The following is a 17,629-nucleotide window of genomic DNA, read 5'->3' on the forward strand; positions in this document are numbered from 1 at the left end:
TGTATTTAATCTTAGCCGATTTGTAAATTTTAGTCAAATTTTGATTAAATCCTCAACTTTTGAATCCCAGTCGTTGATCAAAATTGATCCAACTGCTGAGATCAGATACATCTTTCTTTCCTTTTTAAATCAAAACCTAACCCTAGTCTCCCCATTCTACCAAAGGAGACAGCGGCCCCTCTCTCCTCTTTCTCTCTCTACTCCTCTCCTTTTCTCTCCTCTCCATCGACATTCATGGCTGTCGTCGGTCATCCTAGCGCCAGTGAGACTTATCTCTCCCTCTCCCCCTCTTATCCTCCTCCTCCAATAGGCCATGGTCCAACGCCACCACGAAGCAGCGGCAACAGCCATCTCAAGCCGCCTTCACCTCCTCTTCTCTGCTCCACCTACGCCGCACCAACCATGGACGCCAACGCCAGCCATGGCGCCAACCTCTCCTTTACCGGCGCTCGGATCTGCCGCCGCCATCGCCCTCCGTCACTTTCTGCTCCATTCCAGCGAACAACGTCATTATTGGGGCCGCCACCGTAAAAAACAACCGCACCACTGCCCTCTTCTCCCAACGCCGGTGATAAAAAACAACTAAAACTCTATCTCACCAGCTATGCAGTCGTTAAAATAGTCTATTGCCGCTGCTAATCCAGTCTTACTCGCCGAAAAATGCGTACTCCTCTTGACAGATCCTTGGGGATCCATTCAAGGTTTGAATTCTCGCTCCTTTCTAGGTTTTCATCTCAGTCTACTTCTTTCCTTTTCAACATTTTTCAATTTTATTCAAAGTTGAATAAATTTGATTAGAATTTTAAAAGTGTTCTTGCATTGCTTTTGTGTGCCTATATGCTTAGATTCTCATATACGAAAATGCCTAATTTTTGCTAGATTCGTCACATTTTACTTGAAGAATTATGGAGAGATCTGTATGACTAACTGGCTTGATTTTTATAATATCAGTTTGCCATTAATTGATTGTCTTTACATTTCTTTAATCATGGCATGTTTTTGGGACTGATTCGTTACATCCGTAAATGACAGTATAAGTCATATGCTTGATTTGAATGAACCCGATATTATGGGATTGATATCTTTTAATTACTTCTTATATGGCAAATACCAATATTGATATATGTTTCCACAATTGTAATTTATTTTCTCTTAACTTAGTACTTTTCTCGTACTCAGTTATTTATGGTAACTTAAAATAATTGATTGAGTTATTTTTAATATATGTACGGTTACCATGTGGTGATTTTTTCTTTTATGGTAAATATAACACTAAATTGATTTTCCCTCTATTAATTGATTCTTGATTGCTGGAATTGATTTTCTCAATATGTCTTTCCTTTTATGTCACGATATCCCACACTATATAAACAACTCTTCTTTTCCATTAGCAGACAATTCCAACAATTACAATTACTACTACTACTCTCTTAAATAAGGTATCAGTTACTTTTAACATAAAGCAATTAGATACTCTAAAAGTTCTTCGATTTTTCCTTCGAGGGTTATGAAAAATATCTTGCGTATTTCGCTTTGCTTGGATTTCTTTTATTCTTATTATCTCGTTTATTACTGTGCACTGGTAAGTCCCTCATCAATGTATTTATATACTAGAAAACATGCCTATAGGATTAGTTGAAACAATTGCTTGCAGCTTATATGTTGTTCCTTGTTCGATCATTTCAATATGCCAGACCATGTGTGTGTTTGTCCCGTTCTTGTATTGTTCTTCCATTATATTCAACAGGTGTTATTGGGAGGGGGTTTCGAAGAAACACCGGGATGATGAAATTGACTATGTTATTCTTCATAGCTAGTTGTTTTTGTTTCTTCTTATTTTTCGTATTATTTGGTTTGTAATATTTTTTAAGACAATATTATTATTGATGTAATAATAAATTTTGGGGGACTGCTTTGGGGGGCGGGGAATTACGTGCTCTATGAATGGCATAGATAGGTACAACTTAGGTTTTACCTGTCTTACATGCTACGTGGGTCATTTAGGCACAAAAAAGTAGGATTTATTAACGCATGAATCATTTAGACGCTTTCAAATATTGCTTAAATTTCTTTTAAAATTCGACGCATTAAAATAAAATCCAAGCATGCTAACACCTTCTTAACATATCCACATTGATTTAAAGCATGATAAGACATTAAGCTACTGCATTAATTTCTCGTATGCTAAGCATGACTTGTGTAATATGTCTTTGCATGTTTAGGCGTTTTAACACCATTTAGGCATATTAAAATGAATTTGAGAATGGTAATATAGAACTAAGTCAAAATAACAAAATAGGTTCACAGTTAGCCTAGACCGGTGTCCTAGCACACCTTAATACGTTAGGTGGCGACTCTTCACACTCTACTCTAAAAAAAATCCCAAAAGAGTTTGTCACGTCGAATCCCACATTCTGCAAGGAAAATATGGCGTGATCGAATGGAGACTCCATTGAGGATACTTAGGTTCTAACCATTATGAATTTGTGCTTTATGTGGAATTCTCTTTATTTGTTTTTATGGTTTTATTATAATGTTTGTTTTTGACATGATTTATTTTCTTTTTCCATATGTTCTCCTTTTATTGTTTATTCACACATCATTATTTTGTCTTTGTCCTTCTCTATTTTTATGTGTTATTCATGTTTCTCCATGCCTACTTTACTTTCATTAGTTATATGTTTTTTTTATTTGCAAAAGCATGTTATTGTGTGTTGCTATGTGCTATGTGTTACTGCTTTTATATAATTGTCATTCCGCTCATACCTTTCTCCGCTTGGAACCTTCTTTATTTTTTTTACAACCGGTTGTGTGATTGCACGGACGTTCTCCCTTAAAACACCCTTCGAAAAATGCCTTGTGGATAGGGGTGGGCGTTTGGTCGGTTTGTTCTGATTGTTTAATATTGGTTCGGTTTATCGATTTTCGGATTGACAAAAATGACATCCATAACCAAATCAAAATAAATTCGGTTTGGTTTGGTTTTTACCAATTCGGTTCAGTTATTTCAGATATTTGTTCTGGTTTGAAATACTAAAGTAGTTAGTCTCTCCTTTTCATAACTGAGCATTTAAAATTGATGGATTTTTTAAGAAAAATTATTTTTTTCAAACCTATTTTTCATTCCCAAATATAAATAATTATAAATAACTCAACATGGATGAAATGAAATGAAGTAATCGTAAGCTCAACATAATACATAACGTCATTAATCATTACATATACTATAACCTTCTTGCATAAGTAGTCTCCAAAACAATACAAAACTCGTAAAAATAGTCCATGAAACAACATACTTTCTGCATAAATAGTCCATAAAACAGTCCAAAGTCATCAAAATAGTCCATAAAATATTTGAGTCACTAAAACAATCCATAAACAGCCTGGGGTGTATGCGAATTTTCTATTAAATGTTAATTGTGAATGTGAATTACTAAATATTATATATATAATATAATATTATGTATATTATGTTATATATATATATATATATATATATATATATATATAATAATAATAAATATATATATATTATTTATTTATTTATAAAAATTTGATTTTTTGGTTTAAACCGAATTTTTTCTAAAAACCGAAAATCGAACCGAAAATCTGAAATTCTAAAATTACAAACCGAATTCGATCCGAAAAATCAAAACCAAAAATAAATTTTGGTTTTTTCGGTTTAAACCAAAATATGCCCACCCGTACTTGTGGATCAGTCGATTAGCGGTGCGTTGACAGCCACAAGCTTTTCTACTCTCAAGTTGTCCACTTGGGGGAACCGTGTCAAAACCACTCTTGCTCCTAGAACTTAACCATTTATCCCTTTACTAAGGAATAAACATTCTAAAAAACCTAGGATGTCATGCTAGAAAACCTAGCCCTAAGTTCTAAGGGATCCCAAGATCCCGAAATGAACGCCTTGCTATTTACGTGCATTTTGAGAGACAATTATGCCAAAATAATGTCATTTGCTCTTTAGGGGTAGGGTAGACTAACGCTTTGTTTTGAAAATTTAATGGCCATCCCGACCACATACCCAAGATTTGGCATTGTTTGGTGCACGCCGCTGCACATGAAACATTGGTGTTCAGACTTGGGATACTATGGACAAAGTGTGATAGAGAAAGCATTGGGAAGCTTGTCATCTCTCATGAACATCGCCCTTTGTAGAGAACTTATTGAAGCTACTATTGCATTTTGGGACGAAAAGAGATCAGTATTCCGGTTTGGACATATAGAAATGACCTTGCTTTTGGAGGAAATTGGAGGATACATAGAAAACAAGATGTTTTTAAAAGCAATGAGGTGGTAAAGGGCTGAGGTTATCATCCCCAAAAGTGTCACTTTAAAAGAAGCAAGCAATAGATTAGGCCTTCATGGTAGTCGACTAGTAGCATATTTGATGCGGTCGAAAATACCCGGCAGTTATTTGGCTAAGAGATTTGCCCATTGGTAAGGAAAAGAAATATACGTAGCAAAGGTTTTTGACCCTGACTCTTGGGAAGATAAACGAATCTTTGCATTTATCGTTTAATTCCTGGAATGGTGGTTTTTCCAATTGAAGTAAAAGAAGTAGTGCACACTCGTCTGATCACCGTAGCTGATGACTTATGTAATGGGATTCAAAGGGGGCTTGCACGATTGTACCAATGATAGCGGCAGATATTTATCGGTCCGTTGGGCATTGCAAAAAATGGCACCAAACATTTTGAAGGATGCAATTTGTTACTGCAATTGTGGTTGATTGAGCATCTTTAGAAAATCCATGGTGTACAAAGCATGCCTAGATCATTTGGAATTAACAACATCATTGCCCATGATTCTCGAGTGACATTGGGAGTCAAAAGGATTAAGCGACCAAACGAGGCAAAGAAGTGGGGTCGCATGTTGGGGGCCTTGACTGAAGATTCCATCCAATGGATGTTCGAATGGTTCCCAAGCATAAATTTTGTGATTTCTAATCAACAAAAAGAACCCTTTATTTTGATGGGACTTCATGGAATGCAACCAAACTTTCCTACTAGAGTGATGAGGCAAACAGGAAGGCAACAATTAATCCCATGAGTTACTAATATGGAGGCATACCGAGTCGACTAAAAAGATGATAAGATTCCAAATGGCCATGGAATTGCCAAGACTTGGGGTAAAAAGACCCGCCTAGACATAAAGAGCATTGCGCTAGATAGATATAATACATGCAACACAGTGGGTTATATTGAATGGTTGCATGATGATTGGGAAAACAAAGTGACCCTGGGAGTCAAAACGGGTAGACATATCAATGACAAGGAGGACGAAGCACAAGCCCTCTACCGCAAATTCAAGAAGAGGACTCTAGAAACGGAAGCACACAACCGCCACATAATTACAGAGAATTCAAAAGAAATTGCCAACATGGGGAATCAACTGGAATCTTGGAAGTACCATGCTCTAGCAATGGAAAGAAAAGTGCAACAGCTTCGAGATGAATTCGACAAGCAGGGACAAGAATGCGCCAATATGGGAAACATGGGAGAAAAATTAGAATTATATTATCTCTTGACAAGCCACCACCGCTTTAACAAGGCCCTAAAAGCTGACAAGAAGGAGCAAGAAGAGGACTTCTTTAGAATGTAGTTTAGCCTTCATTTTTCTTGTATTTATTTATTTTTTTGCAATATTAAAACAGTTTGAATAAAATAAAGTCTATTTTCCTTTGGGGGTTTATCTTTGAGCAAATGGCATAATTTATGGCATAATTATCTATCAAACAATGATAGGCCTACCTCTGGCTCAAAAGAGGCTCCCATCATAGGACAGGTCAAACAATGTGCTATGTGTTAATCTAGTTTGTTCTTTTTATCACTAACGCACTAACTTCTTCACCTTTATTGTTTTGTTTGTTTTGTTTCCCCCTTCCATAGGTTGATTTGTGCAGTCTAGCCTATCATACTAGATCAAAAGGGGCTCATCCTTCTCCTCCTCCTTTACCTACAAGTTCCAGAGGAAAAGAAGCAATGGGTGATCGTCACATTGTTGGAGAAAAAAGGGTACTAGTTCAGAAGGAGATAGTGTCGTCGGTCAGAATGAAATGATGATGAAAATGGAACAAAGAATCCTGGAACTACAAGTAGAATTGGCTCAAGTACGCAACCTGGATAAGCTTTTCCTTAACCTGAACACTCCAGAACTTAAGCTGGTAGCTTTGCCGCCCCAAAATCCCAAGCTCCTTCCGACTATCCCCAAATTCCTACCAATGTCCAAAATCTCTAAAATACCATAGCTCCTCTATAGATGCCTACCCAAGAACCTAAAAACTCCGCTTATCCTTTTCCACAAAAGCCTTCGCATCCAAACATATACCACCATCACACATCTGAAAGCCATAACCTAAACCCTATATATGTTGAAACACTTCCACTAAACTGTCCTCAACTCGCATCCAAGAACCCGGAGAATGGTTATACGATGCAGGTTGTAGTTGAAAGGTTGAGACAATTAGAGGGAAACAAGGCTATAAAGGGTCTCAATTACGATGGCTTGTGCATCCATCTAGACGTAGAGCTGTCGGAGGGGTACAAACCTCTCAAGTTTGAGTTATACAATGGAACTTGAGATCCTAAGTCATATCTGTGTGTATTGTGACAAACTAGCGGGTGTATGGAAGAATGAGAAAATTCGAATGAAGCTGTTTATAAGAATCCTCATGGAAGAGGCTCTCACATGGTACATTGAACAAGATGTGAAAAAGTGGGCAGGTTGGCTTAACTTAGCCTCTAGCTTTGTCGATAGATTTGGGTATAATATCGACAACTCTCTTAGTTGGAATTACATGTAGGCGATGAGAAAAAAACTGAATGAATCCATCCGTGAGTATGCCATGAGATGAAGGGCCGAGGCTGCGAGAGCTTGGCCTCCAGTTGAAGAGCAATAATTGAAGGAATATTTTGTCAAGGCCCAAGAGCCATAATACCTTTACAAACTGTTAATAGTCAGAAGAGTTTCTCCAAAATCATCCGAATAGGAGAAATGTTCAAAGAGTGTCTTAAGAATGGTAGCATTATCCGCTTGAAGGCTCCATCTGTAGGGTCAGTGAAAAATAAGAAGAAGAGAGAGACAGGGTCAGTAATGGTGGCCCAGCCTTTGGATAGTGTTTTGAGCTATGAAACCCCCGCTCCACCTCCCTTACCTTACCTACATCCACTATATACAACCCCTCCTCTATCCAACACAACCTTCAATGCCATATCAAACCCCATTATACCAAATGTCTCCACAATTTTCAAATTTTTCCTACTTTGTATATAATGCCCAACCTATCAAAGTCCAAAAAACCCGACCTACTCATATCCTTGCTACCAAGCCTGTTGCCCCCAAACCCAAGAAAAATGTTGAGAGAAGACAATATACGCCTTTAGCTAAACCAATGGCTCAACTGTACGAAAGGCTTAAAAAAGTAGGCCATATCACGACCATTCCTACTCACGAGTTGACATAAAGTCACCATAGTATCGGCATAATCAAACCTGCACCTACCATTCTGGCATGAGGGGGCACCCCATTGAGGCCTGTTTTGCATTGAAGAACAAAATTCAATAACTGATCGATACTAAGGTGATTCAGTTGAAGGACCCAGAATCGAACATCACCGATAATCCTCTACCTACTCATGAGGTAAATATGCTCGATGCTAACGACGAAGTAGACTTGGAGCATTCTATCTAGGTCATTAAAAAGGGAGACAGTACTCCTATCAGTGTACAGAAACAAGTACCATTTGAGGTCGAGGTTGCCACGCCCAAAGCTCTCTACACTGTTGTGAGAGCTACCTCGACTGTATATAATCCTCATATAGTTCCATGGAATTATACATTTAACATTCTAGGAAAAGCGAAGATAGCTGAGACAGACATTGCACAAGGGGTGACCAGATCAGGCAGAATATACACGCCTAAAAACTTATTTCAGGAAAGTTCTAGTAAGGGAAAGCAACCTGCCATCGGGGTTAAAGAAGATAGAATTTGGAAGAAAGTACAGACCAAAGAGTATTTTGTGGCTGAGCAACTGAGCAAGAATCTGTCCCAAATATCAATCTCGACATTGCTACAAACTTCCAAAAATCACCAAAAGGATTTGATGAGGGTCCTAAGCAAAGTTTATGTGCCAACCACCATAACAGGAGGGGAGACAGCCCACATGGTAGGGCAAGTATTTGAGGTATACAAGATATCATTTCATGATGATGAATTACCACCCGAAGGTAGAGCATACAATTGGCCTCTACACATCACATTGCAGTATGAGGGGAGAATGATATCTTGTATGCTGATTGATCTAAGCTCAGGATTAAATATTTACCCTTTGAACACCTTGACTAGATTGGAGCTTGATATGTTCAAAGTGCAGACTTGGAAGATGAACGTGAAAGGCTTTGATGACTCCCAATGGGGCACTATTGGGGAAATCACATTGGACATGATTATGGGCCCAGTCACTTTTCCCATAACCTTTCTAGTGATGGATATTCTCGCCTCCTACAACTTGCTACTCAGACATCCATGGCTTCATGCAGCTGGCGCCGTATCCTCTACACTTCATCAATGCCTTAAGTTTGAATACAACTACCAGGAAGTTGTGATACATGGGGAAAAGGGGCATCCCATATATGCCATTGAAGGAAAAGAAGACCTTGATGGGGAAATATTCCACACCCTTGAGTTGGTAGGAAGCATTGAAGTAGGGCCACAAAATGACGCACTGTATGTTGTTGTACAATATAAAGGGCGGGTAATCCCGCGTGTGTTGATTGATCCAGGTTCAGGGGTAAACATCTATCCCTTGGCTACCCTAGAAAGTTTTGAAGTTGACATGACCCAAATCCAACATCGAGTAAGGGTTAAACGGGTATGCGATGGCTCCAGGTGAAACGCTATTCGGGAAATCACACTAAACATTACACTAGGCCCTACCACATTCCTCATAACCTTTCGGGTAATGGACATTCCTACCTTGTATAATTTGTTGCTCAGGTGACGTTGGATCCATATGGCTGGTGCAGTCCCTTCTACGTTGCACCGATACATCCAATTTGAATACTTTCAACAAGAGATGTTGATATGGGGTAAAGAAGGACAAGGAGGGCTCGATGCTTTGGAATGGATTGGGAATGTTGAAGAAGACACGTTGAGTTGCATGCAACTCTAGAAACCTCTCAATGCTTTGAGTTACATGCGGTGGCTAGGGTACGAAGAGGACAAAGGTCTCGGATATAGATTATAAGGGATAGTTAATCCCTTGGAATTCAAGGAGAAAGAGTACACTTGCGGGCTGGGTTATGCATTTGATGGAGAGATAAGCAAAGGCGGAAACACACTTGACTTTGCAATGTCACTGTATCAAATTTTCCATTCTACAGGGTTTCTCAAGGATGGTGAGAATGAAGTTAATGAAATAATAGAGATGCTAAAAGAGCTCTCTTTGACTGAGGACATCACCCTCCCTTCTGAAGACCAAGATAAGATTGAAATCGAGGACGCAGGGATGACTTGGAATAAAATCGTGGAGGTAGACATGACTTGGAAGAACATAGGTGAAAAGTTGATGAAAGGGTATGAACCAGGTAAAGGTTTGGGGGAAAAACTGCAAGGAATCATTGAGCCCATACAACCGCAAGTTAATATCGACACCTTCGATCGGGGATAAGAATGCACTATAGAAGATTACCTAGACTGGGAGCCACCTCTGAAAAGCTACTACCGCCCTTTACCCAAGCCTCTACCTGCACTACATGAGACCTTCTGTTCTGCCAGTTTTCTAAACAATGGCAAAGAAGATATTTTGGAATGCTTAAGGCTTTTTTTATAACCGAGGAAGATAGCTGCCATATCGTTATTAGCAAGGAAGGAGGAGCCTCTAACCATAGCCAAGAATAGAAGGTCACCGTCAGTAGTTGGACTGTCACTCCATCCAGGCCCCACCTAGCACTTAGGTTGACTTGACAGAGTTTTGAATATTTTTAGCATATTTTTTAAATAAACTTGATCATTTGAGATGATTGAAATTTTAGTTTCTATATTTTTATTCTCAACATTATGTTTCAAGAAATTCGCATTATTAATAAAATTTCCCTTTCGATTATTAATGTTCCTTATTTATCTTTCATTTCTTTCAGCAAAATTACATTTAAAACTGTTGAATCTGTGACTATGACATCTAACGAGACAATACAACATAATATAAGGGAAGTTAATGATACAAAAGAATTTGAAATCCCCTAGGAATTTGTCAGTAAGGTTGAAGACTTTAAAGACAAACCTAAGGCAAACCTCACGGAATCAGAAATAGTGAACATAGGGTCTTCTGAAGACATAAGAGAGACCCGTATTAGCATCCACTTGTCTAAAAAGGAGAAAAAAGAATACATCCAGTTCCTAAAAAAGCATCCGAATGTCTTTCCTTGGTCTTATACCAATATGATGGGGCTAAGAATTTCAATAATGGCTCATAGACTGCCTACTGACCCGTCCTGTCACCCTGTCAAGCAAAAACTCAGAAAATACAAGCCTGAGCTGAGTTTGAAGATCAAAGAGGAGATCTCAAAATAGATCGACGTGGGTATCCTTCGAGTGACCAAATATCCGACCTAGTTGGCCAACAGTGTGTCTGTCCCTAAGAAGGACAGACAAGTCAGAGTTTATGTAGACTACATGAACCTCAACAAAGTCAGTCCCAAAGACGACTTTCCACTCCCGAACATTCATATCTTAATTGATAATTGTGCCAAACATGAAATATAGTCCTTCATGGATTGCTTCGCTGGTTATCATCAAATCAAGATGCACAGGGATGACGCTGAGAAAACTGCCTTTATTACTCTGTGGGGGGTTTACTGCTACAAGTTTATGCCGTTTGGTTTGAAAAATATTGGGGCCACCTATATGAGAGCCATGATCGCCTTATTCCATGATATGATCCACAAGAAAATTAAAGTATACGTGGATGATGTCATCATCAAATCAAAGAAGGATATAAGTCATTTGGCATATTTAGAGAAATTCTTTGACAGGTTAATAAAGTACAATCTGAAGTTGAACTGGGCAAACTACATTTTCAGAGTCCCTACAGGAAAGTTATTGGGCTTCATCATCAGTCGTAGGGGTATAGAGTTGGATCTTGCCAAGATCAAGGCCATCCAAGATCTCCCTTATCTGAAGAGCAAGAAAGACGTCATGAGCTTTTTGGGGTGCCTCACTACATCAGTTGATTCATAGCCTAATCCGTGGTTATTTGTGAACCAATTTTCAAGCTGTTGAAGAAAGATGTTGTTGAAGAATGGACCGCAGAGTGTCAATAGGAATTCGACAAGATCAAGGATTATTTGTCAAACCCTCCTATTTTGGTTTCTCCCAAACCTGGTAGGCCACTGCTATTGTGTTTATCTGTGACAGCCAATGCCTTCGGATGTATTTTAGGGCAATATGACAAGATAGATAAGAAAGAACAGGCAATCTACTACATGAGCAAGAAGTTTACTTCATACGAGGCTCAATATTCTCTACTAGAACGCACCTGTTGTGCTTTGAACTAGGTGGCTCAAAAGTTAAGGCATTATCTCTCAGCACATACTACTTATCTGATCTCCAGAATGGACCTATTGAAGTACATAATCCAAAAGCCAATGCCTACTAGAAAGCTGGCCAAATGGCAGATATTGTTGAGCAAATTTAACAGTCTATGTCACACAAAAGGCGGTAAAAGTGCAAGCACTAGCAGATCATCTGGCCGAAAATCCTGTGGACGACAAGTACCAACCACTGAAAACTTACTTCCCTGATGAGGAGGTGGCATTAATAGAAGAGAAAATCTCCAAAAAATATGATGGTTAGAGACTATTCTTTGATAGAGCTGCAAATTTCAAAGGAGTTAGAATTGGCACCATTGTGATCTCCAAAACTGGCTAATACTATCCTGTGTCTGCCAAACTCAGGTTTTCTTGCACTAGCAACATGGACGATTATATAGCTTGTATCTTGGGGCTTCACTTGGCTATCGACTTGAATGTCCAAGAGATACTGGTGATTGGAGATTCAGACTTACTGATTCATCAGGCCCGAGGTGAATGGGCCATCAAGAACACAAAGCTCTTACCCTATCTGGAGTGCGTGTAAGAAATGTGTAAGAAGTTCTATAAGATAGAGTTCAGACACGCCCCAAGGATCCAGAACGAGTTTGCAGACTCATTGGCCACTTTTTCTTCCATGATCCAACATCCAGACAAAAACTACATTGATCTTGTTCCTATTTACGTGCATGAGCACCCTGCATATTGCTTCTATGTTGAAGAGGAACTGGATGGAAAACCATGGTATACAGACATATAAAGGTATTTAAAAAGTGGAGACTATCCGAAGAGTGCGACAAGTGTTCAAAAACGTACCATTCAGAGGCTAGCCAATTAGTTCTTCCTAAATGGGGAAATCCTATATAGGAGAACCCCTGATTTGGGATTACTAAGATGTGTCGAGGACGAAAAGGTGTCTAGACTAATTGAAGAGGTATATGATGGAACATGCGGTCCACATATGAATGACTTCATGTTGGTAAAAAAGATATTGAGATCAGGTTACTTCTGGCTGACCATGGAAAGTGATTGTATCCGTTACGTGCATAAATACCACTAGTGTCAAACTCATGCTGATATGATTTGAATTCCTCCCAATGAGCTCCATGTCACTAGCTCTCCTTTGCCCTTCGCAACTTGGGGCATGGACATATTGGTTCCATTGAGCCAAGCCCGTCCAATGGTCATAGGTTCATCCTTGTTGCAATTGACTATTTCACCAAGTGGGTAGAAGCCACCTCACACAAATCAATCACAAAGAAGGTCATGGATGACTTCGTTCGAAGTAACATTATTTGCCGATTTGGAATTTCCAAATCCATTATCACTGACAATTGTTCCAACCTCAACAACGACCTAATAAAAGACACATATGAGAAGTTCAAGATCAAGTATCGAAATTCCACAGCATACAAACCATAAATGAATGGAGTATTCGAGGCCACAAACAAGAACATAAAGAGAATCCTGCACAAGATGATTGACAACAGTCGGCATTGGCATGAGAAGCTACCCTTTGTATTACTAGGGTACCGCACAACAATCAAAACATCCACCGGCGTTACGCCTTAATTTCTGTTTATGGCAACGAAACAATGATACCAGCTGAGGTCGAAATACCATCTGTAAAAATCATCCAAGAGGCAGAATTAAGTGATGCGGAGTGGATACGAAGCAGATTCGAGTAATTTACACTTATTGATGAAAGATGAATAAATGCAGTTTGTCACAGTCAGCTCTATCAGAACAGAATGGCCAAAGATTTCAACAAAAAGGTTAGGCCAAGACACTTCACACCTGGACAGCTGGTTCTGAAGTGAATCTTTCCACATCAAGATGAGGCAAGGGGCAAATTCTCGCCCAATTGGCAAGGCCCTTAGTGGTTCATCGAGTTTTGACAGGAGAAGCACTCATACTTACAGAAATAGATAGCATAGTTTGGTCCAAGCCCATCAATTCAGACACTGTTAAGAGATATTATGTTTAATTTTATCTTTACGCCCCTTGAATTGTATTTAGAACTACGTTCGACCTGATTCCCGTTTAAGAGGGATACATAGGCGCTCCTGTGGAGTTCGATCACTTCATAATAAAACATTCTCTTCCCCTCTCTTAGAAAACTGTAACTGGGGCAAAATTTTTTAGAGGACCTCAAAAATTCCACATGGGCATGATATCGGCATAAATTATGAACTAGGGCAGAATTTTTAAGACGACCTCAAAAATTCCTATAAGCAGACTTTGGAATTCTTACAACGAGTTAGTTTTATACTGGGGCAGAAATTTTTAAGTGATCCTAAAAAATTTCTTAACAAAAGAACAAGGATCTGCAAAATGTTGTATCGTCTCAGGATATGTCACAATCAACGATTCAACAAAGTTTTCATGTTTATTCTAACAGATTTTTCTTATTACTTTCAAAAGATAATTTTTTTTTTTCAAAAATGGTTTTTCTTTTAAAATATCTATTTACTATCTATCTACCCGAGTGAAGGCCCAGACGAAACTCATCAACAAGACGACGACCTCAAGAGGAAAACACTTCAGTCAAGGCAAAACCAAAAATCAACCTCCCCCTCTTACAAACTCACAATTTTTCTTTGAGTAGAAGATTAACAGGTACAAGTGACAGGAATCACTCTATCACGAAGGAGCATAATATACAATCCAACATCATGGCGAGAAGCCTTGCAGTTGATCTGACAACATGACAGATACGCTTTCTCATATTTCATTATCTTTACCGTTATAGTTGTTTGCTATAATGTCAATCCTCTACAAACACATATATCCGCACTAATCATTTCTGCCAAGTCGAGCTAAAAGTGGCAGGTACGGGTCACAATTCCACAATGCATGGAGAAGCCTCAAAATCTGATCCCATGATGAGAAGCCAAGCAGCTGATCACACGATTCCACGATGCATGGAGAAGTCCAAAAGTTGATCCCACGATGAAAAGCCAAGCTGCCGATCACATGATTCCACGATGCATGAAGAATCCCAAAAGTTGATCCAACGATAAGAAGCCAAGTATCTGATCACACGATATCACAATGCATGGAGAAGCCCAAAAGCTGATCCCACGATGAGAAGCCAAACAACCGATCACACAATTTCACAATGCATGGAGAAGCCCAAAAGCTGATCCCACGATGAGGATCCGAACATTCGATCACACAATTTCGCAAAGCATGTAGAAGCCTAAAAGTTGATCCCACGATGAGAAGCCAAGCAGTTGATCACACAATTCCACGAGACAATAATATATGTTTATCAATTATTTATTGCTTACATATCTAACCTTTGTTATTCAGTGATATAAAGACGCAGGTAACAAAGAAGGAATAACAAACAGAGACAATTTTCATTTCTATTTTCGGAGTATTACCCCATCTATCTATTCATAACCTAAACTCATTCTGAAACTACCCTACCTCAACATTTTCAAGATCTCCATATGTCATTGCTCCCAAATCATATTCATTCTCGTCTCACTTACCCAACATCTTTGTTGAATGCCCGTCCTTTATCATTCACATTCTTTAGGAATATTGTTCATTCTTAAATCCAGAACTACAAAAAGCCTGATTCTCATAAAACCAGAGATATGTAGGCGACTTGAAACCAAAGTCTCAGCCACACTATTCTAAAACACCTCCTATCGCTTTAACTCCAACGGATCTTCCTCAGTCGGATAAAATTGGCTACTACGTTAACTTTCGTTGCTTGACAATTCTTTTATCATTCTCAAGCAACAAAGGGGCAGCTGTTGACACACAATTTTGACCTCCCGATATTACATTTAGGCTGCTATTTTAGCAAAATTATTAGTTTTAAAATATTCGTATTTTTCACACATTTTTCGTGCATCAAATAAATTTTTGACTGTCATATTCACGATTTAAAAATATATAAATTATTTTATTAATTATTGATATCACTTTTACAATCTATTAATTCAAATACAATATTTTATATTATTTTATTAATATTATATTAAAAAAATTTATTAAATTATTCTTCATAAATATGCACTCACAATTTTCAAATACAATGTCATTTTCATTATAAAATTTATTATTATTATTATTATTATTATTATTATTATTATTATATACTATTATAATTTTTACTTATTATTCAGTATTATTATTTATTATTATTATTATTATTATTATTATTATTATTATTATTATTTATATATTATCCCTATTAGAATTTAAATAACAACCTAATTACTTTGCTGAAATTTATTTATCTTTTAAACCAATTTCATTCAATTCATTACAGTTTCATCCGTTTTATAACAATTTTAACCTAATTGTTTTTAATATATTTCAATTATAACCAATTTGTAAATTTTAGTCAAATTTTGATTAAATCATCAACTTTCGAACCTCAGCCGTTGAAAAAAAAATGATTCAACGGCTGAGATCAGATACACCCTTTGTTTTCTTTTTAATTCAAAACCTAACCCTAATCTCCCCATTCCACCAAAGGAGACAACCGTCCTTCTCTCTCTTCTTTCTCTCGCTACACTTCTCCTCTCCTCTTCATCGGCATTCATGGCTGCCGCTGGCCATCCCAGCACCGGCGAGCCTCCTCTCTCTCTCCCCCTCTCGTCCTCCTCCTACGATAGGCCATGGGCCAGTGCCGCCACGAAGAAGCGGAAACAACCACCTCAAGCTACCCTCACCTCCTTCTCTCCGCTCAGCCTACGCTGCACAACCATGGACGCAGAAACCAGTCGTGGCGCCACGTCTCTCCTCTATCGAATCCTGGATCTGCTGCCACCGTCGCCCTTCGCCCCTTCCCGCTCTATTCTAGTGAACAACACCATCACCGGCGCCGCCACCGGCAAAAACAGTCGCACCACTGCCTCCTTCTCCCAATGCCGATGATAAAAAAAAACAAAACTCCATCTCACCAGCCATGCAGTCGTCAAACAATCTATTGCCACCGCTACTCCGGTCCTACTTGCCGAAAAATGCGTACTCCTCTTGAAGGATCCTTGGGGATCCGTCCAAGGTTTGGATTCTCACTTTTTTCTAGGTTTTCATCTCAGTCTACTTTCCTTTTTAACATTTTTCTATTTTATTCGAAATTGAATAAATTTGATTAGAATTTTAAAAGTGTTCTTGCATTGCTTTTGTATGCCTATATGCTTAGATTCTCATATACGAAAATGTCTAATTTTTTACTAAGTTTTGCTAGATTCGTAACATTTTACTTAAAGAATTATGGAGAGATTCGTATGACTGATTGGCTTGATTTCTACAATATCAGTTTGCCATTAATTGATTGTCTTTACATTCCTTTAATTATGGCATGTTTTTGGGACTGATCAGTTACATCCGTAAATGACAATATAAGTAATATGCTTGATTTGAATAAATCCGATATTATGGGATTGTTATCTTTTAATTACTTCTTATATGGCAAATACCAACGTTGATATATGTTTTCATGATTGCTATTTATTTTCTCTTAACTTAGTACTTTTTTCGTACTCAGTTATTTATGGTAACTTGAAATAACTGATTGAATTATTTTTAATATATGTGCGGTTGCCATGTGGTGATTTTTTCTTTTATGGTAAATATAGAACTAAATAAAATTTTCCTTTTTTAATTGATTCTTGATTGCTGGAATTGATTTTCTCAATATGTCTTTCCTTTTATGTTACGATATCCCACGCTATATAAACAACTCTTATTTTTCATTACCAGACAATTCCAACAATTACAATTACTACTACTACTCTCTTAAACAACGTATCAATTACTTTTAACATAAGGCAATTAGATACTCTAAAGGTTCTCCGATTTTTCCTTCGAGGCTTACGAAAAATATCTTGTGTATTTCACTGTGCTTGGATTTCTTTTATTCTTATTATCTCATTTACTGATACGCATTAGTAAGTCCCTCATCAATGTATTTACATACTAGAAAGCATGCCTATAGGATTAGTTGAAACAATTGCTTGCTGCTTATATGTTGTGCCTTGTTCGATCGTTTCAATATGT

Source organism: Capsicum annuum, chromosome 10, assembly GCF_002878395.1.
Source record: "Capsicum annuum cultivar UCD-10X-F1 chromosome 10, UCD10Xv1.1, whole genome shotgun sequence".
Lineage (NCBI taxonomy): Eukaryota > Viridiplantae > Streptophyta > Magnoliopsida > Solanales > Solanaceae > Capsicum > Capsicum annuum.